The sequence below is a fragment of the Mus musculus genome, chromosome 9 (genome assembly GCF_000001635.26).
Source record: "Mus musculus strain C57BL/6J chromosome 9, GRCm38.p6 C57BL/6J".
In the NCBI taxonomy this organism is placed as follows: Eukaryota; Metazoa; Chordata; class Mammalia; order Rodentia; family Muridae; genus Mus; species Mus musculus.
This window is the reverse complement of record NC_000075.6, coordinates 115,902,292-115,926,439: the sequence shown is the minus strand read 5'-3', so window position 1 is coordinate 115,926,439 and position 24,148 is coordinate 115,902,292. Positions and strand designations below refer to the sequence as shown.

The following is a 24,148-nucleotide window of genomic DNA, read 5'->3' as shown; positions in this document are numbered from 1 at the left end:
TCAGGATTTAAAATGTATTCCATTTAACCAGCAATTTAAATGAAAATTTAAGTAAATGCTATAAATGGGTGCCTCATTTGCATGATCTGTTGATTAACTCTGATGTGACATCATCTGTCCCCAGGACTATGCTCCCTGTTGAGGGCTTTGATGTGTCATCTTGGGGTGAGAAGAGCACTTACTCTCAGCTCATCTACCACTCCGTACACATGCCAGTGCACATGCGGTCACACGTGGCCAACCTCACACGCAGGAAGCGCAGCTTACCAAAACTCTTTCTCAGCATTCCTGAGTATGTCTTTGAGAAATTCACTGAGAAGTTGCTTGGAATGCCAATGTGACTTCTCTTTAACAAACTCTAAACTGCCATCAAAGGATGGGGTGCTCTGCTAAGGCGGCCCCGAATGGTAAAGTCAGTCATGTGTCTGGAGCTGAATTGCTAAATGAGACCCGAGAAGAAACTTCGCAGGATCTGCCTTAACTCCACAGACAGTTCAAGCCCTGAAAACTGTTCAGGTGTCTCAGAGTCACCCAGCTGGCACTGGTGAAGCTATCGGTGGTGATGTGGTCACTGGTCTCACTGTGTGGTGAATGCAGGAGTTCTATGGGACAGCCATAGGCCACTGAGCTTCCCTGATGTTGAGAAGTATTCCTGAAACACTCCAGAGCAGATCACCAAGACACTGTCCTGGGTGACCCATTGATGGAGACCTACTCCCATTTAAGTTTGAATCCAATATACCTCAATGAATTTTTTGGTTATGTTTTGGGACCCAAGGATCTTGGAAGTCTACAGTCAAAAGCGAGTCACTCAGTGAATGGGCTCCACTAAAAGTTTCATACTAAAAGTTTAATAGCACGGATTGCTAAATGAGTCTGCTGAAGTCTACCTATGGTCCACTTTTCTTAATTGTCCTTTTCTTAGACCCAAAATCTCACTCCAAAATTTCACTGTTTAGCACAAGCTACTCTCAAAGCCTCAGCCGCACTCCTGCCTCAGCCTCCGCAGTACTAGGATGGCAGGCATGAGTGGCTACATCTAGTTTATCCTAACTGTTTTCAATATATCGCATATCATTGTAGCTGGCATTTAGTAGGAGCTATGTCAGGAGTGTGGCATGTCCTCTGTATAAAGCTGTCCGTGTACACAGAACAACACAGCAAAAAGACAAACAGAATTCACTTTGGGTAAGCTAAGTACAAACTAGTCTCAAGAGAGGGCATAGTAGCTGCCTATAGTTTCATAAATAATGATTCCCCAATTGTACTAGCTTCAATCAAGAAGAGTGTTTTTCCTTGAAGTTTAGCAGGGTCAAATGGTGTCTTCTGAGCTCACTGCTGGTGCACTGCACGCAGCTGGCACGCTGTCTCAGAGCCATGCTCAGCAGAGGTGACTGAGAATACCAGACCTCTTCTCGTTATGCAGGACGTTGCCTGGGCTTGCTCACAGATCGATGGCAGCATCAAAGATAGAAAAGGGAATAGTCACCCAACCACTTGCGACCTCAGACTAGAGGTCACACAGCTTCGCTTCTCTGTTCTTCTACTGTGAGAACAAGCCACAAGTAGAACCAGATTGGAGGTCAAGGAGGAAAAACTTCGACTCTTGACAGAAAACAGTGTTGCATCACAAGGTGGTATGTATGTGAGGAAGGGAGAAAGGCTAAGCCATGTTTACCATCTATCACAAGCCAACACTCTTGGACCTAAATGCTCTATTCCCAAACCAGTGTCTCCAAAATCCTAGCCCATGACTTTGAGGCTTGAAGTCAAGAATTCTCTGACATGAATCTAGTTTTCAGGTCGACACGCCTACATAGTTGCAGCTGATCTTGACCCAAGTTCCCACAGATTAGACATACAAGTTATTAGCTACTACAAACAAAGTCCGTTAACGATCCAAGACAGAAAAACACAGGACACACTCACAGGAAAGAACAGGAGGCCCAGGATGATCAAAGGCCTGTAACAATTCTGAAATCTTACAGGGCTTTGTTTTGTGTGTGTTACTCAGATTGAATATGATCACTTGCCTCTCCTGGCCTATTGCTCTCTGATGATCTGGCAGGAATCAGAAATCAAAGCAACATCTTGGCTTCCTTCACCACCTTAGAGATCAGAAGAAGGGATGGGCAGAATCAGGCAAACCAGCAGGTGGCAGCCTGGCCTCTCTCCCATTTCCTATATAGATGGTTGGCTGTGAACCCCAGACTTTCTTTGATAAGTGAAGCAAACTTGCTCCACCACCCCCCCAAAAAATTGTAATGGAAAAATAAGTCCTGTGTTCCTTAAATTGTTTCTTTTGGGGAGTTTGATCAGGGCAATAGGGAGTGCGACTAATACAGGCTCCATTGGCCTACAGATGGGCTAATTCTGTCTGATGTTACAAATGTTGGGTTAGCCATGAGGGTTCAGTTTCCTGGATTCACAGTGAAACCCAGCTTCCCAATGTGTTTGCCAGCCACTCACTTCACATGGAAATCCTTCCTTCCCAGCCTACCTCTGGAAAAGCCAAGTCTGGCAAAGAGTTCTTGTGTTTCGACTGGCAGCTGTTTGGGTTTGGATTCTGTTGTGGTGGTAGAAATCCCTCAATGAAAGACAGGGTGATGGAGGAAGAGTTGGCTTAAGCTCACAATCTCAAGATATGGACGCCTCGTTGTGGGGAAGTCAAGGCAGGCATGTAGTCACCTACAGTTGAGAGGAGAGAGAATGGAGACACACGCTTTGTGCTCAGCTTTCTCTATCCTTCCACAGTCTGGAGTCCCTCGAAGGGAAAAGCTACTTTCGAAGCTGGGCTTTCCCCATACCAATTAAGGCAGTCAAGGCAACACCTCACCCACAGTATCATGGGCCAACCTGAAAGAGGTTAATTTCTCAATGTGACTGTCTTCCCAGGTGGTTCTAGATTTTGTCAAGTCAACAGTTAAAATTATTGCACCATGAACCATATAGACACTCTTACATAATTTGGGGCAAATCTTTGGGAAGAGGGTAATACACCCATTCTACAAATCCAGGAAGGGGGAGCAGAGAGGTCAGTTAGCCTGCTTAGAGCATGTCCAGCTGACGCAGTAAATTCAGAGCCACTGTTCAGACCATGACTGATAGCCATGTCTCATCCCTTTCCACTAAACCCCCGTGGCCTCTCCCACAAAACAACAGAAGAACAATTAAGTGCTGAGCTGACACGCTGTATCGAACATTTCTGGGCAAAGCCGTCATCCACCTTCTATTCCACAATTACTTTCTGCAATTCTCTTTTGTTGTGCCATCAACTTGAAAAATAGGGACACTGGCTAGCATTACAAAATTCAATTTTTCATAGATTTTCTTTCTCCTCCATCACTACTTCATACAAATTAGGCACTAGAATAAAACTGGGGAATGGCATAATGGAACATTCCAGAGTAAAAATGCGCACAAAGTGGGGGATGCTGTCTGCGTGGCTTTTTTTTTTTTTGTTCAAATCGCATCTGAAAGAAGAACAGAAACAGCATAAACACCAGTTAAGTTTGAGTTGATTCTGTACGTCAATACACAATCCGAGGTGACCGCACACAGCAGAGCACCGGCAGTGCTGAACTGGAAAGATCTTGTTCGTTAAAAACCACAAAAGGAGTCCGTCACGTTATATTTCACAGGCAGAAAGAACAGTGGGGAAATGCAACATTTTCTAGTGCTGTAGTTAAGTCACTGGTTTTGCTTGTTTGTTCCTTGTTGAGACAGGGTCTCTTGCAGCTCAGGCTGTAGCCAAGGTTGACCTTTGAACTCCTGATGGTTCTGCCTCTACTTTCTGAGTGCTTGAGATCACAAGCACGGTTTCTGGGGGTGCTGAGATCGGGTCTAATGCTAAGTAAGCACACACCATCCCTGGCCCACAAAATGGACTTTAATACCTAACAATGGCCTTGCTAGCACCAAGTGATTTAGAGGGCTGTAATATTTAGCACTGAAAAGCTTGTAGGTGCTGAAATGCTTTGTCTTGATCCCCAAGAGGTGTTAAGTACTAATAGAAACAAACACAAACTCTTGTGGCCAGCAAGCCGACTGAGCAGGTAAAGCTGTTGGCTGCGAGCCTGAGGATGTAAGTTCTATCCTAAGAACCCAGACAGGAGAAGCAGAGAGCTGACTCCCATAACTTGTCCTTTGGCCTCTACATGTGCACCGTGACATGCACACAGGAAAGAAAGAAGAAAGGAAATATATATGGTTTTATCAGCATTTTACAGGGTGTGTTTTTTGTTTGCTTAATCACGTGCCCTAACAATATATACATATTCTGGGATGCAAGTGTTGCTTGTCCTTGCATTTCTCTGGGTGAATGATACTTTCAACTAAACATGTCCTCTACATTATATATCATTAGTCAAACAATGTTCTTATGGGTAAAACCCAAGTAAATTTTTAGTTGTCTAACAAAAGTATAGCATTTTAGGGGTTTTTATGTGTTTTGAGATGAAGTCTTACTATGTAGGCCATGCTGGCTTCATATTCAGGGCTCTCTTTCTGCCATAGCCACCTGAGTACTGGGGTATTAGGTGTGAGCCATCACACATGGTCTCGAGGAACATTGTCACCGAAGCCTTACATTCATTGTCATCTCAATCAGAACAATTGTGACCACCAGGAAGAGACCTCCAGCAAAGTTGAGTCTGTTGACCTTCCTTCAAAGAAGGACATGAAGGGTCATTAGAACCTCAGATAAAATCCCAGACACTCCCTCTCAGTCCGAGGTAATTCTGTGCTAAGTGGAAGGGTAAGCAGAGGTGGCTTTCTACAGCTTCTGCTTTGTGAGCCCTCTGAGCATAACATCTGGTACCATCTTAACTGGAGATCTGATGAAGACAACTCTGAACATGTTGAAAGAATGAGCTGTGGTGGTCTAACCTTTCCTGGGATACCCGAGAAAACATGAATAATGGACCAACACCACGATTCCACTCAAGTCTAGGCATATTGGGCTTAAATTATAGGTGAGATAAGAATGAGGGATTGTTTATAGGAACAGGGATGAGCCCTAAACAGCTGTGTCACTCTGTCACCTCTTAAGACCATGAGACCACATGTAGCTTGAACAAAATTTCACAGAGCTAAGAAGAAAGTAAAGAAGGGGTTAAGTAGCAGGAATCGCAGGTTTCTGTCTAATGACCATTTATTTAGCCTCTTCCCCTGGCCTGATCTTTAAGAACCCTGGTGGGCTTATGTGACAATCCCTGACTCCCCAGTAGAGCAGACCACCATTCATCTCTGCCTTCATCATCCTCAGAGAAGGTCTTTGGAAGGTCACATGGTAAGTGAGTTATACGGGTCACTTTGAGAACCTCAAGGCAGCCCTCCCTCCCCATCCATCTTCAGAGAACATCACCACTGACAAGGCTACCAGGTGACCTCCTCCGTGAGGAAATGGTCTGCATCTCTGTATTAATTACTTTTCTTAGTGCTGTGACAAAATATCTAATCACAGCAATTTAAAGAAGGTAGGGAGGGAAGGAGGGAAGGAGGGGAGGAGGAAAGCTATATTGGGGCACACGGTTTGAAGCACAGTCTATCATGAAGGCAAAGGCATGGCATCAGGCGTGTGAAGCAGCTGATCACATTGCACCCAGGCAGGAAGCAGGAAGGAATGTTAATGCTCTGGTCTTTCTCCTTCTTATACAGCCCAGAACCACAGCCCAGGGGGTGATGCCACCTACTTTCAAGGTGGGCCTTCTCACCTCAAATAATCCAATCTAGACACTCCCACACACAAACACACCCAGGGGCAGATTTCCATGGTGATTCTAAATCTTGCCAGTTTGACAGTGAAGATGAACCCTCACAACTGCCTTCTGTGTGTCCACGGGACACCATAGAAACCAAATGTCCAGCATGACTTGATCTCAGGTGATGGGATAGGATGGGAGAATGTGTGACAGCTTCCCCCTCTTGCTCTCACACTTTATTCCACAAGTGGAGATGTACTGCTGACTTATCGACACTCCCCCTCTCTTGCCCTTGGCCTCACAGGTAACCTTTCAACACACACTACACTCTCTTTGCACTCGGAGCCAACTATGATTTTGCTCTTTAGGCCTGGTGTGTTGTGGCGAAAGGAAAATAGAATTGTTTAGAAAGCTCTGCCTCAAGGCAACCGCCTGCCTTATGAAGCCATCAACTTGCTTGAAAGGCCTGTTTCGACTGCCCGAATCTAAACAGCCCACTCCTTCCTCTTTGTTTTCTGCCTACAAAGATCATAATCTCTCTGAGGCTGAGAGGTGAGCTGCATGCAGAGAGCCACAGAGGTGATGCAGAGGATGCATGTGATAAGCCTCAGGGTGTCCTGTGCATGGATATGCTTCCAAACTGGATCATAGGATGGGTTCAACCACTCTGCAAGTAAATGAAGAACTGCGTTAGAGTCTCAAGTAAGCCAAGTTCATGGCTGTAACCTGTGTCTCAGTGAAGCCGTCACACTTACTCACAGTGTGAAAGGGGCATGCATAGGAGTGAGTCACCCAGCTGCCAGCTATGTTAATGACCCTCTCAGTGCTGATGGACAAAGTGCAAGTGGAGACTGCAAAGGAGGGGCTGGAGAGATGGCGCAAGGGTGGAGAACACCTGTCCTTCTAGAAGACTCTAGTTAGACTCCTATCATCCTTGTACTCCAAAGTGCCTGTTATCTCAGCTCCAGAGGAGCTGGACTGGACAACTGTACTGGTATGCACACTTTCACACACAAACACACATGGACACACATGGACGTGGGTGTCTGCACTGGTGTGCACACGCTCACACACAGATATACATGGACGCCTGTATTTATATACACACAGACACACATGAACAATTTGCACTGGTGTATACATACCCACACACAGACATACATGAATACCTGTATTTATATACACACAGACACACATGGACACCTGCACTGGTGTGCACACACTCACACAGTCACATACATGTAGAGGAATTTTAATTCAGCAATATGGTTGCTCTGGCAAGGGATCACATCCCAAACCTTCTAGGTCTGTGTGATCCAGCTAGAACGCAGACATGACCTTAGGACACACCTTCAAGTCCAAACAATAGAAGTAAGGTTAGTTTTCAGAAGGACGCAGCCATGCCTGAAAGTGATGTCTAACTGAGTGACAGAAAGTTTGGGCAGAATGAGACAGAGACTGTTTTACAGAGACAAACTGCAGTGAAGACAGAACAAACAAGAGGAGGAAATGGGAGATTAGAACAGATTGCCAGAGTTAGTTTGAGGTCACATAGAGCAATTCAGTCAGAATCAGAGAGAAGATAGATTGAATCAGTCATCTTGGAGAGAAGTTTGGGCCAGAATAGCTGAGTTGAACCAGAGTTCAGGAAGAACTAGAAAGAATGAGTGTATTCAGCAGTCAGCTTCCAAGACAACAATTACATCTCGTAAATAAAAGATACTTTTACACATATGGGCATCTCTACCCCTGTACACACACACACACACACACACACACACACACACACACACACACACTAAATCCTTAAACGTAGAAAGACTGCAAGAGAGAAAATACTGGCACCATCCTCCCCCAGGGAGAGACAAGGCACAAGCCCAGTCCGTGTTACAAGCAGAAAGCTGGCATTTTCCTCCAACTTGGTCATAAAATGTTATCAGTTACTTCAAATTATGAATAAGAGCTGCAATTACAGATGCCAACAAGTACATAAAGTATTGCTCCATTTTAATTGTGACTTCTATGGAAGCTTCTTATCTGATACAAAATTAAATCGAATATCTAGGATGTACAAAAGAGCAGAGAGGAAGATCAGAATTGGCAGAGCAATGTCAGTGCAGCAGACACACATGGACATAGATTCCTCCTGTGATGGACTTGTGAGGAACAAGTTGACACCGTGCACAGCCCAGCCGTCTGTGGGCTGAACCACTGAAACAAGAGATGGTAATCCACATTTGAGAAACAGCACAGTCAAGAAGTGTGCCAAGTGGTGTCATCTTGCTCATCAAGACAGCATCAGGCCGAACCCCTGTGCAAGGACTCTGTGAGGCCTTTCCCAGGGAAATGAGCAGTTGTTGTTGCCTGTGGTGTGATCAGAAAATCAGGGGTGGCAGTATCAGGGGCGGGACTAGCCTGGGTTTCTTCAGGTCACAGGAGGTAAAAGACCTTCCCAGCAACTCCTGGAGAGGTGCCACATCCACCGCCTTGATGAATATTCTCCTCCTTGATGAAATGCCCAACAGTAGGGAGAGGGAACTTATAGAGCCCACCTCCAGCAGGAAGACAGGACATCAAGTGAGGGATGGGGTTGCCATCCCACAGTCACACCTCTGACCCATAATTGTTTCTGTCTGAAAGAATTACAGGGATGGAAATGGAGAGGAGCCTGAGGAAAAGAAGGTCCAGCGACAGGCCCAAAGTAGGATCCAGCTCAAGGGGAGGTCCCAAGGCCCGACACTATTACTGAGGCTATGGAATGCTCACAAAAAGGGATCTTTCATGACTGCCCTCCAAAAGACCCAACAAGCAGCTGAAAGAGTCAGATGCAGATATTTGCACCAAACCAATGGACAGAAGCAGCTGACCCCTGTTGTTGAATTAGGGAAGACTGAAAGAAGCTGAGAGGAAGGGCAATTCTGTAGGAGGACCAGCAGTCTCAATTAATCTGGACCCTTGAGATCTGTCAAACACTGGACCACCAAACAGGCAGCATACAGCAGCTGATATGAGGCCCCCAACAAACATACAGTGGAGCACTTCCGTGTCTGTGTTCATTCAGAGATGATGTACCTATCCCTCAGGAGACTGGAGGCCCCAGGGAGTTTAGAGATCAGGTGGGGTGAGGGTGGGGCATCCACGTGGAGATGGGTTGGGGTGGGGAGGAGGTGTGGTATGTGGAGCAGTCGGAGGGTGGATGGGGGGGGGCGAGGAATGGAATATGGAGTGTAAAAAATAAATCACAAATAAAATTAAATTAAAAAAAAAAGAAAAACTCTAGTGATGGCGCTTACTGGCAAGGAGCAAGGGACTTGTGTTCACTTGTGTCCACTTGTGTCTGCTTGTGTCCACTTGTGTCCGCTTGTGTCCACTTGTGTCCGCTTGTGTCCACTTGTGTCCACTTGTGTTCACTTGTGTTCACTTGTGTTCACTTGTCCATTGCTGGTAGGAATGCAGAACTGTACAACCACTTTGGAAATTAATTTGGCAGTTTCTCAGAAAATTGGGAATAGTTCTAAAAAAAATATTCTCTCTGTGTGTGTGTGTGTGTGTGTGTGTGTGTGTGTGTGTGAGTTTGTGTGAGTGTGTGTTTCTGAACAGGAAGTGTTATCCAAGTCAGCCCCTTTGCTCTGTTAAGAATCACAGAAGGCAAAGCTCCTCCAACCTCATTCTTGACTGCATTTGTCCTTCGCTTGGAAGGTTTTAGTCAAAAGAAACCATATTTAAAACCTGCTTCCCAAAGAGATGTGTATTTATTGATTCATCCGATCCAATAAACATTTTGCACAAGTGAGCCGGGGAGAAAGCACTTGTCTGAGATGGGGGGGGGGCGGTGAAGAGTTGGGGACGGATGGGTAGAGATGTCTGAGAAGAGCTTTGGAGGAAGCCCAGAAGACCTGGATATGGCTGCTTCAAGAGCCAGCTCCGAGAGTGCTGAAGGTAGACAGACTGCTGTAAACCACAGAGCTGCCTGCTTGCATTCAGTCAATGTACAGCCTCTGAACTCCCCAGAGCTATACTGTGCGGAAAGATTGGTCTCTATTTGGTCTCCTCAGCCACACACCACATCCATGAGTTAAGGAGCGTTGTCCATCCCGTCCCTATAGCCAGACTCCCACCTCATCTCCTGCTCGCTCATAGCCCCAACACTGACTGCCCTAGCAGCTGCTACTATTCTCCCACCAGCAAATGGCAGGCAAAAAGGTGCCCATGGGCCAGTAAGAAAACTCAGAGCTGTGTCTGAGCCCCAGGGTTCTTATGGAAGAAGGAGAGAACCGAGGAAGGGCCGCTCTCTGACCTCCTCATTTGTGCCCCATTGCACGTGTGTGTATGCACTCACACATACTCGTGGATACGTGTGCATACACAATAAACAAACAAAAACCAAACAAAAGTGTGTGTGTGTCAGTGGGGGGATGCCCAAGGTGCCATTTGTCCAGAAGCTAAATGCTTGCATTGACTGGATTCCCAGAAACGGGTCACTCTAGGCAGTTTGTCAACTCTGTGCTGTGTCTGAAACATTGCTGATCTTTCTTCACAGAAAAATCAGGCCCCTCTTCCTGGGTTGTTTTCTGTGGTTCTAATTAATTTTCACCCGGTTGTTTCCCTCTGTCTCGTTTATGATAACAAATGCTGAAAGGCCATAAATGCTGAGGCCTGAGAATTAATTAGGACGCATTTCAGAATCCAGTGGAAGCCTGTCGTTTGACAACTGAGACAGCACGCATGCGTGTGAGAGAAGGCATAACCAGGCCGGAAAGAAGAACATAGCTGGTAAGGCTGGCTTCAGATGAATGAGAAAAACATCCACACAGAACAGAACCCTCAGCCTTCGCCTCCAAACAGATTTTTTTCCTTTTAATTTTTGGCACCAGCAGTAGGGACTCACTTCCAGAAATACAAATTAGTAGAAGAAACTAAGCTAAGTCCACTTTCTGCGCAGTCCCAGCCCTGGTTCTGAGTTCCTGGGCTCGTCTCCTTGTCAACCCCAGCTGCACTTGGATAAATAGGTTATTCCTTCTCAACAGACGGGACTCTTATCGAACGTACTATTTTGCAATCTGCTGTAATTTAAATAACTCAGCATTTGCTTTTTTCAACAGAGTCCCTAGTGCTAAATATTTAATGCATACCAACATTTTACTATTACTATGAAGTGAGAGGGAGAAAGAAAAAGATAATTGCTTTAAATGTTAATGAAAAAGTTCAAAAACAAACTATAAGAAATATTTGAGAACTTTTGAACAAGATCCACAAAAGCTGAAAATATCAAAACTCTGCAAAATTACCCCCATAATACATCCCATTAGTACTATTTAAAATAATCAGCAAAGGAAAGCATGCATTTTAACTATCCAGTTCGAAAGCTTAATGAAATTAATGGGAAAAAAATGAGGAGCTGAACATGAGCCATTTAATAAGATGCTTGATTGTCTAATAAGCCTGACGGAGAGGATAATTTTTGTGCCAGTTTCCAGAAATTTAGGGGTGTACCTGGGCCAGGAGGCAAGCCATGTGCAGAGGAATCCGTACAGTGAACACATTTATATACACAGAAGGGGGAGGTGACGTTTTCTAACTGTGAATCCCAGCATCTGGGCTTCCCATCTCCCATGAGGAGCAATAGAGGGTACAGGAGTTAAAGTTCTATGATAGACAGGGGACAGAGCCTGAAAAAGATAGGGAGTTAGAATAGCAATGTCTAAGAAGAGATTCTCAGAGAGCGGCAGGAAGAGGGGGGGGGGAGAGATAGGACGAGAAAGAATGCTGAATCCCTCAGAGAGCCAGCTGAAGGTAATGTATTCTACTGCAGATTTCCTGACACGGAGCCACCTTCTAGCCCTGCTTCAGAAGGTAACCCTTGAGCTGTGCTACCTAGAGAAGAGGAGAGGGGGGGACACTGGAGAGATGGTTCCGTGGGTAAGAACGCTCACTGTGCAAGCAGAAAGAGTGGAATTCAAATCTTTGACCACCATGTAGAAAGCTGGTCATGGTTATGCGCTTGTAACCAAGTCCTGGGGGTAGGATGAAGTGGGGTGAGTGGAGTGGGTAGAAACAGGGTCACTGGGGCTGTGGGTCTACTCTGAGATTCAGTGAGAAACCCTGCCTCAGGGGAGTAAGGGGAAGAAAGTGAGGTTTATAAAGAACAAGATCAGTGCCCAGAGCTCTCAGCAGGCAGTAAAAGTGAGGCGCTGGCTATCATGAAAGGTAGCAAGCTACTGCTCATCGCAGCCTCCATGATAAGCATTGAGGAGTGATAATCATTGCAATGGCAGTTAGAAAGGGTTAGCGTGTGCAGAGTGCCAGCCACGTCTAGGTGTCTGTGTGTCTCTTAACCTTTCCCAGAGCTCTGAGGACAGACACCAGGACCCGGAAGAAGCACAGTCTGACTGCTACGCCAAGGAGAACTGAAGAGAACTGGTCCTCAGCTGTGGTGGTTTAAAACACTCAGGCTCAGGCCCCAAACAGAGAGGAAACAGTTACAGACCAAGCATTCCTGAACCGCTATAAAATGTCCGCATCACTGAGGAGGGAATGTTTAGGGCAGTGGGAAGACAAAGGCCCCCTTAACTGTGATGCTGGCCAAGCCGGGCAGTCAAGATGACAACTGGCTGGAAAATTAATGTTCGTAGTTGCTAGCCTTGACCGTTTTTTTCTGACTTCTGTTTCTTTTTAATTACTCATCAGTTTTAAAAGCAGTTCCTTTCTTCCTTTCTCTCTCTCTCTCTCTCTCTCTCTCTCTCTCTCTCTCTCTCTCTCTCTCTGTGTGTGTGTGTGTGTGTGTGTGTGTGTGTGTGTGTGTGTGTGTGTGTGTTTGACACAGGGCCTTATTTAGCCCAAGTTGGCCTTGAACTCCTTATATAGCTGAAGATGACCTTGAATCCTGGATTCTCTCGCTTCTGTCTCCTAAGCACTGGGATTATGGGTTGGAGCCACCACTCCAGGCTGCGGTGCTATTTTGTGTCACTGGGAAGTCAGAAATGAAATGTTCCAAAATAATTAAGGGGTCAAGTTCAGCAAAGTCAGCTGAGAGGATCACTGGAGAGCCCAGTGGCTAGTGCTGTGACTGGCCCTTCAAAGTGTGCGTTTAAGGCATGAGGCTGCTCCCTTACAAGAGCAAAGCCAGCCCCTTAGGCTCTGAAAGACAAGAGAGCTCGAAGGACACCCACCCGATGACTGACCCTGCTTTGATTCTTTGCTGCCTATCTGCCTAAGTCCTTGCATGAGATTTAACCACCACCAACAGCCCAAAAGCTTAGAATGCATTCAAATAATATCTTATACTCCAGCATAGTTTGGTTAAGTCACGTAACTGTGTGAACTCAGGTCTTTAAAATCATGACTATTATTTCATGTGTAAAGACTTATACATTTTTCCCTTTGTGGATATCTCCAAGGAGAAAAGGGGAAATACATGTTCAAATTTTAAATCCGACAACAAACAGGGTGAACTGTCTCAGGACCTATGTGGTATTACCTTAAGCCATCGACTGTTGCCTCTTGTTTCCCCCACAAGACAGAGTCGCACATAACTCTGGCTGGCCCTAAACTCACCATAGCTTAGGATAACCTTAGCCTCCTCTGTCAACTAGAATCATAGTTATGTTCTATGTGGTGCTAGGACTCCGAACCAGAGTGTGGAGTGTGCTGGGAAAGCACTCTGCCAACAGAGCTTCAGCCCCAACCCCAGCCCTGTCTTACTCACTCATCTCACCGAGCAAGTGCATTCCAGATGTGCATCCCTACCATGCACCTGCATTTGGCAAGGTGCTGGCAATGCAATGCATGTGAGTGGTCCCCATCCCAGGCATCAGGAGAATCACAGGTGAAGGGATCAGGAGTACAGTGGAGCCAACAATTAGCAACATGGGTTAGTTCTCCTAGCTGTCAACAGTTAACTTTCTTAACTCCACTTGCAGCCTATGGACAGGCTACATATGCAAAGCCCACTGCTGCTACAGCCTCTCTGTTTTTCCTGACTGTCACAATAATCTTCAGTAATGTTTATTTTTATCCCTCTTTGCCAATTAAGAAATGAAGTCTTGGGGAGAGAGAGGGCTCAGTTCACAAGGTGTTTGCATTACGAATGGGAGTTGGATCCCCAGAACCTATGTAAAGTGTGGGGAAGGTAAAATAAGAATTTCTTTGAGGCTTGCTCTAGTCAATTGGTGAGTTCCAGGCCTGTAACCAAGCCTGTATCAAAATAAGGTAGAGAGCAGCTAAGAGGAATGGCACCCAAAGTTGACCTCTGACCTCTGCGTGCATGCTTCCAGACTCGCTCGCAATGCAGAAGGAAATGGAGGCTCACGGGACTCTGGCCATATATCCAGGGACATGGACTCTGAAAAGACCATGGAGCAGAGAACTTTTCATGCCTTCTTCCCTTCTCTCTGTTCCTACAGTTACCCTAGGAGAATGGCTGAGGTCCTTAAGGATCTGCCTGCTCCCAGAGCACTGCCCTAAGCTTGGACTCATCTATCATGGTCAAGAGGAACCATCTCTGTGAGACCACCCTGAGCGTGGGACTATTACAGAGCATGCCCTGCCTCACAGAACCAACTTGTCTACTATGCTCAGCAACCAGAAGGCTCTCCCAAAGGAGAAGCACCCACTGTCTACCCTGTCCCTGCACATCTTGCATCTTTCCCACCCCAAAGCTGTCCTTCCCATGAAATGAGACTTGTATACCGGGGTCCTCTCTGGTGCTCTTCTTGTGGTCCTTGAGAGGCAGGCAAGGGATGCCACTCCAGGTGATCTGCTCCCTCTACTGCCCTGCAGAGTCTGAGGTTAGCAGCTAGGATGTGCACGCAGAGTTGGAACCCTCTAGTGCACACCCAGCGTTACCATTTGCACACATAGCAGCTTCCTTCTTACCAACTTACTAATGGGCTTAGATCAGATGATCCTGGCAGCTTGGTAGAGTAAGGACAGGATCATTTGCCACATGCTGGGCTATTCCCAGGTTGGGTTTCATTCAGGGAGATCCAACCAACAGCCCCTGGGACACATGCACCCCAGGATAGCTGTGAATGTAGACCAAAACAAAATTGATTGCAAATGTAGTTAAAATATTGACAGTGCTTTTGGTAATAATTTTCAGACTGTATTTCACAGTTCTCACAGCAACTGTGAGATGTACATGGTCCTGCAAAGCCAGATGTTGAATATTCCTGAAACAGGGCTGGAGAGATGGCTCAGTAGTCAAAAGCACTGGCTGCTCTTCCAGAAATGGGGAGAAGGGTGATTCCCATGATCCACCTGGGGTCTTACAACCAACCATCTGAAATCCCAAAGCCAGGGGATTTGATGCTCTCTTCCAGCCACTGTGAGCACAAGACACGCACATGCTATATAGACAGACATGTAAGAAAGCATTAAAACACAAAATAAAATAAAGAAATAAATTTTAAAGGGAAAGAAAAAAAGTAAGCCTCTCACACAGACAGAAAGAGAAAGAGGGGAAAGGAGAGAGAGAGAAAGAGAGAGAGAGAGAGAGAGAGAGAGAGAGAGAGTCTTGTTATCAAACATCAAAGTTTCAATTTCATTACAATATCTCTGTCTACCAGTCTGATCCCAACATAGGCAAGTGACATTTCAACAGAGCAGAAAAACATTGCCACCCATCCCACTAAAGTGGGAATCAGGTATTTCCATTGTAAACATATTTTCAACAATAATCAGAAGTAATCACACAGCAGTACATAAGTGGTGGTGGTGGTATATCCAGTAGGGAGAATTATAATTCAAATAAAAAGAATTTTCGTTGTTAATAAATGCAATGGAATTCAGTATAACTAATACCCCAGCATTCCCTGGATGCAAGATGGCTGGATCATAATATCTATCCAAGTATGAAGGAGCAGGAATTCTTTATCTGCGCTAGGATCCCCTACGGTCTTTTGCCATAACAGACAGGTCTATTACACACAGTCAATAAACAAGAACATCATCATTCAGCCTATTTATCAAGTGTCACTCTGTACTATTGTCTCATAGACACTTGAGGCTGTATGAAGTCTGACAGGCAGATCCTGTACCTGTTGATGCCATACCAAGCTTATGCTGCAACTCAGGGCCATTAACCATGTTATCACTTGATCACCTGCTCTGGGACACCAAGACAGATTGAGACTTAATCCTTCTGGTCTGTCAGGAATTCAGGCTTAAAGTTAAAGAGGATAAGGATGTGGCCCAGTTGAGGGAGTGCTTGCATAGCACTGAGGACTTGGGAGGTAAAAGATGGAGGACAAGAAGACCAACATCATTCTTATCAACGCAAAAATCTGTGGCCAGGCTGAGCTACACAAAAGATGATGGAGATGGAGAGAGATCTCTCAGTAGGCAAAATGTTTGCCTTGAAAGAATGAGGCCTAAGTTCACTCCTCAGAATGGATAAAAATTATATTATACAGATATATAAAACACTATACACATAACATTGTGTGTATGTATGTATGTGTGTATGTATGTATGTATGTATGTATACACACATATGTATATGCTGTGATCTCAGAGCTGGAGATCTGGAGACAATAGTCTCTTGGGCTTGTTGGACACCTGAATTCACTTGGAGAGCTGTAAGACAATGTGAGACAGGCCATCTCAGAAAACAAGGAGGATGCCAGGCAGTGGTGACACACACCTTTAATCCCAGCACTTGGGAAGCAGAGGCAGGTAGATTTCTGAGGTCGAGGCCAGCTTGGTCTATAGAGTGAGTTCCAGGACAGCCAGGGCTACAAAGAGAAATCCTGTCTCAAAAGAAAGAAAAAAAGAAAGAAAGAAAGAAAGAAGGAAGGAAGGAAGGAAGGAAGGAAGGAAGGAAGGGAAGAAAGAAAGAAAGAAAGAAAGAAAGAAAGAAAGAAAGAAAGAAAGAAAGAAAGAAAGAAAGGAAGGAAGGAAGGAAGGAAGGAAGGAAGGAAGGAAGAAAGAAAGAAAGAAAGAAAGAAAGAAAGAAAGAAAGAAGAAAAGAAAAGAAAAAGGAAATGAAGAAAAGAAAAGAAAAAGAACACAAGGAGGACAGCTCCTGAGAAAAAAGTACCCCAAGGGTGAGTTCTGGCCTTCACATCTACATCCATATGTACTTGTATGTGTATACACACACACACACACACACACACACACACACACACACACACAAACACATACAGAGAATGAGACAGAGACAGAGACAGAGCAAGGCATGTGTAAAGTGATGGAGAGGTAGTTGTGTTGTGAGACACTCACCTTGGAACAGCAAGAGGCAGCGGATGAAATTGAACAAGGTTCCTTCCTGCACAAGAGTCCTTGCCTGACTAAGCCACTGAACAAAATACCCAGCTCTGAAAGTGGCTGATCCTTGCGGTCCCCTGGCACGGTTACCTGACTACCTGAAGAATGGAAGACCAGGGGGAGTTTTCCAAATCCATGGAGGCCTCATTAAGCCCTGCTCAGTGCCTTCCCAAAGGGTCTTGTACAGAGAGGAGTTATTCCTGGAGGAGGGCTCCTGAAAGGTCAACAACTAACCAGTTACCGAGAATCTGAACAATAAAGACCTTTCAAAGGGGAGATAGGCGCTTGGGGCCGCGCGAAGTTAGGGGTCCTGCGTGAAGTCTTTGGCAATGATTAGTTAGAGCACACTTAAGTCAGTGGTGACCGGCTACTGCATTTTATCACGTGTAAAATAAGTCCCAGGTCCTTCCCCTGAAAAAGCCTTAGTAAATACTACCTTAAAGATACAGAACCAAATGACAGCCGAGTTACACAGAACTGGAGCATCATTAAACAACAAAAATGCCAGTTATGATCCCAAGCACATTAGGTTGCCTGTGGGCTAATGATCCTTGTCCCGCAGAGGCTGAGCTGTCAGTCTTTCTGGGAAAGCGCTGGCACCCTGACTCTGAGCTCATGCTGCAGAGTAAGTGCCAAGCAAAAGCCTTCGCCCCCAAAAGTGCCCCCACAGAATCCCCTGAACTTTACAAAAGTTAACTCTAGAATCAACGGAAAAGATCTAGAAAAAAAATGCAAAAATCTGCGAAAATGAAGGCTTCTGACACAACGCTTCTGCTTAAGAAAGAGGAAATGGCCTGTCTGCTGTCCCCTGGGTTAACCAACTAGAAGCTGCAGGACACTGAAGGCCAGGGAGTTAAGCTGGTTACCTTGGCTGGCACCCTGGTGGTCGTCGCGGGCGTGGCTCATCTCGGCTCCTGGCTTCTCTGCTGGGGCTGCAGCGGGGCGCCGTTCTGGATCACACAGGTGCAGGCAGAGACACTAGAGACCAGGACAAGCCCGCCACTGCTCTGCCTTGCCACCCAGGCTGCAGTGCCCGCCTCCGGAGGCAGCCTGGGGCTCTCTAAGAAGACACGGTTTGAGCCAGGGCCAGCGTCCCTCCGCCCTGTCTGGAAGGTGGGGAGTAGGTGCCAGGGGTGTGTCACTGGGACAGGCATAGAAGCCCCATCAGCCCCAGGGGAAGGTAGGGGCAGCAAGGCAGTGGGCCAGGTCCCAGTGACCCTCCCGCAGTCCACCTACTCTTTTTTTCTCCACCCCCATTCCCCTGGTTTTGTTGGTTTGTTTGTTTTTGAGTCAGTCTGACTCTGCCCTGGAACTCACTATGTAGCTCAGGCTGGCTGTGAACTCTCAGCAATCCTCCTGCCTCTCAACCTCCACTGATAGGAGTATAGCAACAGCTCTTTCTTGCAGGGTCTGAGCTGGACACACAAGTCTCAAGGTAAATTCGATACTGCTTGTTCCTGGTGCATTCTGGGAACCTATTTTAAGGCAGTTGCAGAGCCCATTCATTCAGGACTACCCTGACATTTAAAAGTTGTACAAACGAATCAGTTTTTCCTTCCCTGGCTTCAACCTGTTGCTGCTACAATATCCTAAGTTTGGGGAAGGCAAAGTGGCCAGCCATTTGCTCCAGGATGGTAACTGTTTTAGTTGCTTATCTCTTTGCTGGGACAACATACGGACCAAGGGAACATAGAGGAGGAGGCGTTTATTTAGACTCACAGTTCCAAGAGGGTACAAGTCTGTCCCGGAAGAGGAGGGTGGGCAGCTGGTCTCACTGCACGCACAGTGAAGAGATAACAGCTGAATGCTGGGTCTCAAATAGCTTTCCTTTTTTTTTTTTTCAGATAGCTTTCCTATTCTGATTCAGTCTATGACCCCCCCCCCCACCCACCCCTGGGTTGGTTCTGCCCACATTCAGGGCAGCACTTTCCCTAAGTTAAACCTCTCCGAAAAAAAACTGTCACCAACACACCCAGGAACGTGTCTCCTAAATATATACTGATGTAATTGATATTAAATCTAGTCAAGCAGATGCGACGATGAGCCATCACCGAAGGAAACAAAGTGATATATTAGAAAAATCTAATATTCACCTGATCTTTAGATGAAAGTTTGCTCTCCGGTATAAGCCTCCGAGCTCTGGAGGCGTGATCTCTGCCACGCTCCTTCTGTAAATTTAATGTTAATCAGCGGGTGTTTTTTTCTTTCTTTGTCGTTCCTCCAGCATGCGTTTTGTTTAAAGTTGAATTCTCCTTAGAGCTTTCTAACTCAGACTGTGGACATGAGAGGAAGCATTTAGCTAATGTTACTTCAAGGTACCCTGTGACAGCTACACGTGGAGTTACACTGGTAATTCCATCCCAGATGGGCTAACACAAAATCCTGCTTTGACTGGAAGCCTGCTGTCATTTGCTGTGCAGTGTAACATCCTACCTCCTCTAGGAAACAGTTAAGTGGGACCTTGTACACCCAGTAAAGGCGGATGGCTTCTGATAGACCAAGTCCACCTAATGTTAGATACTTAACGTTGGCTTTAGGCAGATTCTGTGCTTCTCAGATGGTCACCCACCTCCTTATCGATATATTGAGTTTTACTATAAAGACAGGACTCAGACCAGTGATAGAAGCATAATTAAGAATTTCTGGAGTTAAAATCGATAACTCCACTGAGAAAAATACCAGCAAGGGCCTGAGATGTAGCTCAGCTGCTAGGATCACCTCACATGCCAGAAACTTTGGGCTTGATCCAAAAGCCATCGCTGCTTAAACTCAGGCTGGAGAGGCAGGCAGCTCAGAAGTTCAAGGTTGGCCTAAATTATATAGAGGGTTGGAGACCAGCCTGGACTCCATAAGATCCTATCAGGATCTGACTTCACACGGAAAAAAAAAAATCTACTCATTAGTCGTGGGGATTTGAGAGAAGATATTGATATATTCAAAGCCTTTGGCGGCCATTGACCATGGTTCTTAGACCCAGCAGGCAATGGAGACAATTATTTATCTGATGATCATTCATTTGTTAAAACAAAACAGAACCAAAAAACCCACTTTAAAATACCATTTAATATTTGTTATTCCTAATTATGTGTGTTTAGGAGGGACATGAGCATGTGGCTCAGGTGCCTGTGGAGGACAGGGATGTCAGATCCCTCTGGAGATGCAGTTACAGGCGGTTGTAAAGCACTGGAACTAGGGCTGTCTGGAAAGGAAGTATGTGCTTTACCTACTGAGCCATCTCTAGTCCCTAAAAGCAAAACAAGCACCACTTTTATCATGGTATGCATCAAGACCTAGAATAAGACCTCCCATACCTCCCATCGCCATCCATTGTGTGTCTTTTACTGCGATATGAGCAAATGTCCATTCACCCCAAGGAGATACCTGATATATACCTGAACAACAACAACAACAACAAAAAAAAAAGATCCCACACAACTCAACCTCAGTGACCAATGAGCTTTCAGGAATGTGAATGTGGAGTTACTTGCAGGAGCCCAAGTGGTTCAAAACCAGACCTTGGACACAAACTCTGCAGCCAGTACCACAACACCCAGAGAAAGATCCACTCCCAGGAACTCTAACACTTCCAGGATCATAGAATCAGACGTGAGGAGGACACAACACCTACCCCAACACTAAGAGTCACAGGGACCAGTGGGACCCAGGCACCCAGGAACTCCACCCGACTAGTGGCACAGGTTCCTTCCAGGCTGAGCCAATGCCCTGAGCAGACCTTGGGCTCAAACTCCACACCCAGTCCCACAACACCCAGAGGAAGCTCCACTCCCAGGTGCTCTAACATGCCCATCATCGTAGGATCAGAGATGTCCTGAGCAGACCTTGGGCACTAACTCCTCAACCAGTCTTGCAACACCCAGAAAGAGCTCCATTCCCAGGAGCTCTAAAACACCCAGATCCGCAGGATCCCGGCATCCCACGATCCCAGGATCCCAGGAGCTTGGTCATATCAGGATCTCGGGGTCCCAGAGGCAGCTTGACTCCCAGGAGCTCTGACACACCCAGGATCTCAGAATTAAAGGATCCCAGAATCACAGGATCACAAAAACAGCTGAACTCTGAGGAGTTCTGACATAACCAGGATCACAGGATGGACAGGCTCCAGTCGTATATAGAGAGGACAGGTAGCACTAGAGAAAATCTGAAGATGGGAGGCAAGTGAAAGAATGTAAGCAGCAGAAACCAAGGTTACTTGGCATCATTAGAACCCAATTCTCCCACCATAGCAAGTCCTGGATACACCATCATACCGGAAAAGCAAGATTCAGATCTAAAATCACTTCTCATGATGGTGATAAAAGACTTTAAGAAAGACATAAATAACTCCCTTAAAGAAATACAGGAGAACACAGATAAACAGCTAGAAGCCCTTAAAGAGGAAACACAAAAATCCCTTAAAGAATTACAGGAAAACACAACCAAATAGGTGAAGGAAATGAACAAAACCTTTCAAGATCTAAAAATGAAAATAGAAACAACAAAGAAATCACAAAGGGAGACAACCCTGGCGTTAGAAACCCTAGGAAAGAGAACAGGAGTCATAGATGCAAGCATCACCAACAGAATACAAGAGATGGAAGAGAGAATCTCAGGTGCAAGAGATGCCATAGAGAACACTGACACAACTGTCAAAGAAAATGAAAAATGCAAAAAGCTCTTAACCCAAAACATCCCAGGAAATCCAGGAAACAAGACAAAACCTAAGGATAATAGGTATAGAAGAGAGCAAAGATTCCCAACTCAAAGGACAGTAAATATCTTCAACAAAATTATAGAAAACTTCCCTAACCTAAAGAAAGACGTGCCCATGAACATACAAGAAGCCTACAGAACTCCAAATAAACTGGAGCAGAATAGAAATCCCTCCCATCACATAATAATCAAAACACAAAATGAACTAAACAAACAAAAAAAAAGACTATTAAAATCAGTAAGGGAAAAAGGTCAAGTAACATATAAAGGCAGACCTACTAGAATTACACCAGACTTCTCACCAGAGACTATGAAAGCCCCTTGGTAGATGTCATACAGACCCTAAGAGAACACAAATGCCAGCCCAGGCTGCTATACCCAGCAAAACTCTCAATTACCATAGATGGATAAAACAAGATATTCCATGACAAAACCAACTTTACACAACATCTTTACATAAATCCAGCGCTACAAGGGATAATAGATGGGAAACACCAACACAAGGAGGGAAACTATACCCTAGAAAAAGCAAGAAAGTAATCTTTCAACAAACCCAAAAGAAGATAGTCACACAAACATAATTCCACCTCTAACAACAAAAATAACAGGGAGTAACAATCACTTTTGCATAAAGTCTCTTAACATCAATGGACTCAGTTCCCCCAAAAAAGACATAGACTAACAGACTGGTTATGTAAACAGGACCCAGCATTTTGCTGCATACAGGAAATGCACCTCAGTGACAAAGGCAGACACTATCTCAGGGTAAAAGATTGGAAAACAATTTTCTAAGCAAATGGTCCCAAGAAACAAGCTGAAGTAGCCATTCTAATATCAAATAAAATCAACTCTCAACCAAAAGTTATCAAAAAAAGATAAGGAAGGACACTTCATACTGGTCAAAGGAAAAATCTATGAAGATGAACTCTCAATTCTGAACATCTATGCTTCAAATGCAAGGGCACTCACATTCATAAAAGAAACTTTACTAAAAATCAAAGCACACATCACACCCCACACAATAATAGTGGGAGACTTCAACACCCCACTATCAGCAATAGACAGATCATGGAAACAGAAACTAAACAGAGACACAGTGAAACAGAAGTTATGAACCAAGTGGATCTAACAGATATTTATAGAACATTTCATCCTAAAGCAAAAGAATATACCTTCTTCTCAGCACCTCACAGTACCTTCTCCAAAACTGACCATATACTTGGTCATAAAACATGCCTCAAGAGATACAAGAAGATTGAAATAATCCCATGCACCCTTTCAGATCACCACAGACTAAGGCTGGTCTAAAATAACAACAAAACCAATGGAAAGCCCACATACACATGGAAGCTGAACAATGATAACTTGGTCAAGGAAGAAATAAAGAAAGAAATTAGAGGCTTTTTAGAATTTAATGAAAATGAAGACACATCATACCAAAATTTATGGGAAACAATGAAAGCAGTGGTCGGAGGAAAACTCATAGCTGTAAGTGCCTCCAAAAAGAATCTGAAGAGAGCTTACACTAGCAGCTTGACAGCACACCTGAAAGCTCTAAAACAAAAAGAAGCAAATACACCCAAGAGGAGTAGAAGGCAGGAAAGAATCAAACCAAAAAGAAACAAAAAGAACTATACAAAGAATTAACAAACCCAGGAGCTGGTTCTTTGAGAAAATCAACAAGATATATAAACCTTTAGTCTGACTAACCAGAGGGTACAGAATTAATAAAATCAGAATTAAAAAGGGATACATAACAACAAAGTATATCTTAAAATAACTTTTCTGTTTATTGAATATTAAAAGTTGAAAATATTTAAAATTATGTTCAAAAAAAGAAAAGAAAAGAAAAGAAAAGAAAAGAAAAGAACTGACCTCCAAAAGACCCAACAAGCAGCTAAAAAGAGTCAGATGCAGATATTTGTACCCAACCAATGGATCCTGTGATTGAATTAGGGAAAAGCTAGAAGAAGCTGAGGAGAAGGGAGACCCTGTAGGAGGAATAATAGTCTCAACCTGGATCCCCGAGATCTCTCAGACACTGGACCACCAACCAGGCAGGATATACCAGCTGATATGAGTCTCCCAACACATATACAGCAGAGGACTGCCAGGTCTTGGTTCAGTCAAAGATGCACCTAACCCTAAAGAGACTGGAGGCCCCACGGAGTTTAGAGGTCTGGTGGGGCAGGGGAATGAGGAGGAGGTATAGGATGGGGAACAGTTAGAGGGTGAACTGGGAGGGGGATAAAATCTGGAGTGTTAAAAAAAAGATTAAAATTTAAAAAACAAAAACAAAAACAAGAAATAAAAAACCAATCACAATACTAAAAACTCTACCCCAGCATGGATAACTCACAAAAGTTGCATCCCAGGGACTTCCTGTACACTTACAGGTGGTACAGCTGTAACGGGAGGGTCTCCACTCCCCAGCAGATGCACAGCCTCTATAATCTTGAGGAGGGGTC

The 24,148-nt window shown here is 45.0% G+C and overlaps 1 protein-coding gene across 4 annotated transcripts in view; it reads right to left on the bottom strand.

Moving 5' to 3' along the window:
- The window catches only part of Gadl1 (glutamate decarboxylase-like 1), a 191,506-nt gene that overhangs the window by 149,737 nt on the left and 17,621 nt on the right, over positions 1-24,148 (bottom strand). The window contains exon 1 of one of the 4 annotated variants that reach the window (NM_028638.1): positions 16,926-16,985. The exons of the other annotated variants lie outside the window; for them this stretch is intronic. The gene's annotated coding sequence lies outside the window, so the exon portion shown is untranslated. Of the gene's footprint in view, positions 1-16,925; positions 16,986-24,148 lie in introns of those variants that run through there. 4 annotated transcript variants of the gene reach the window in all.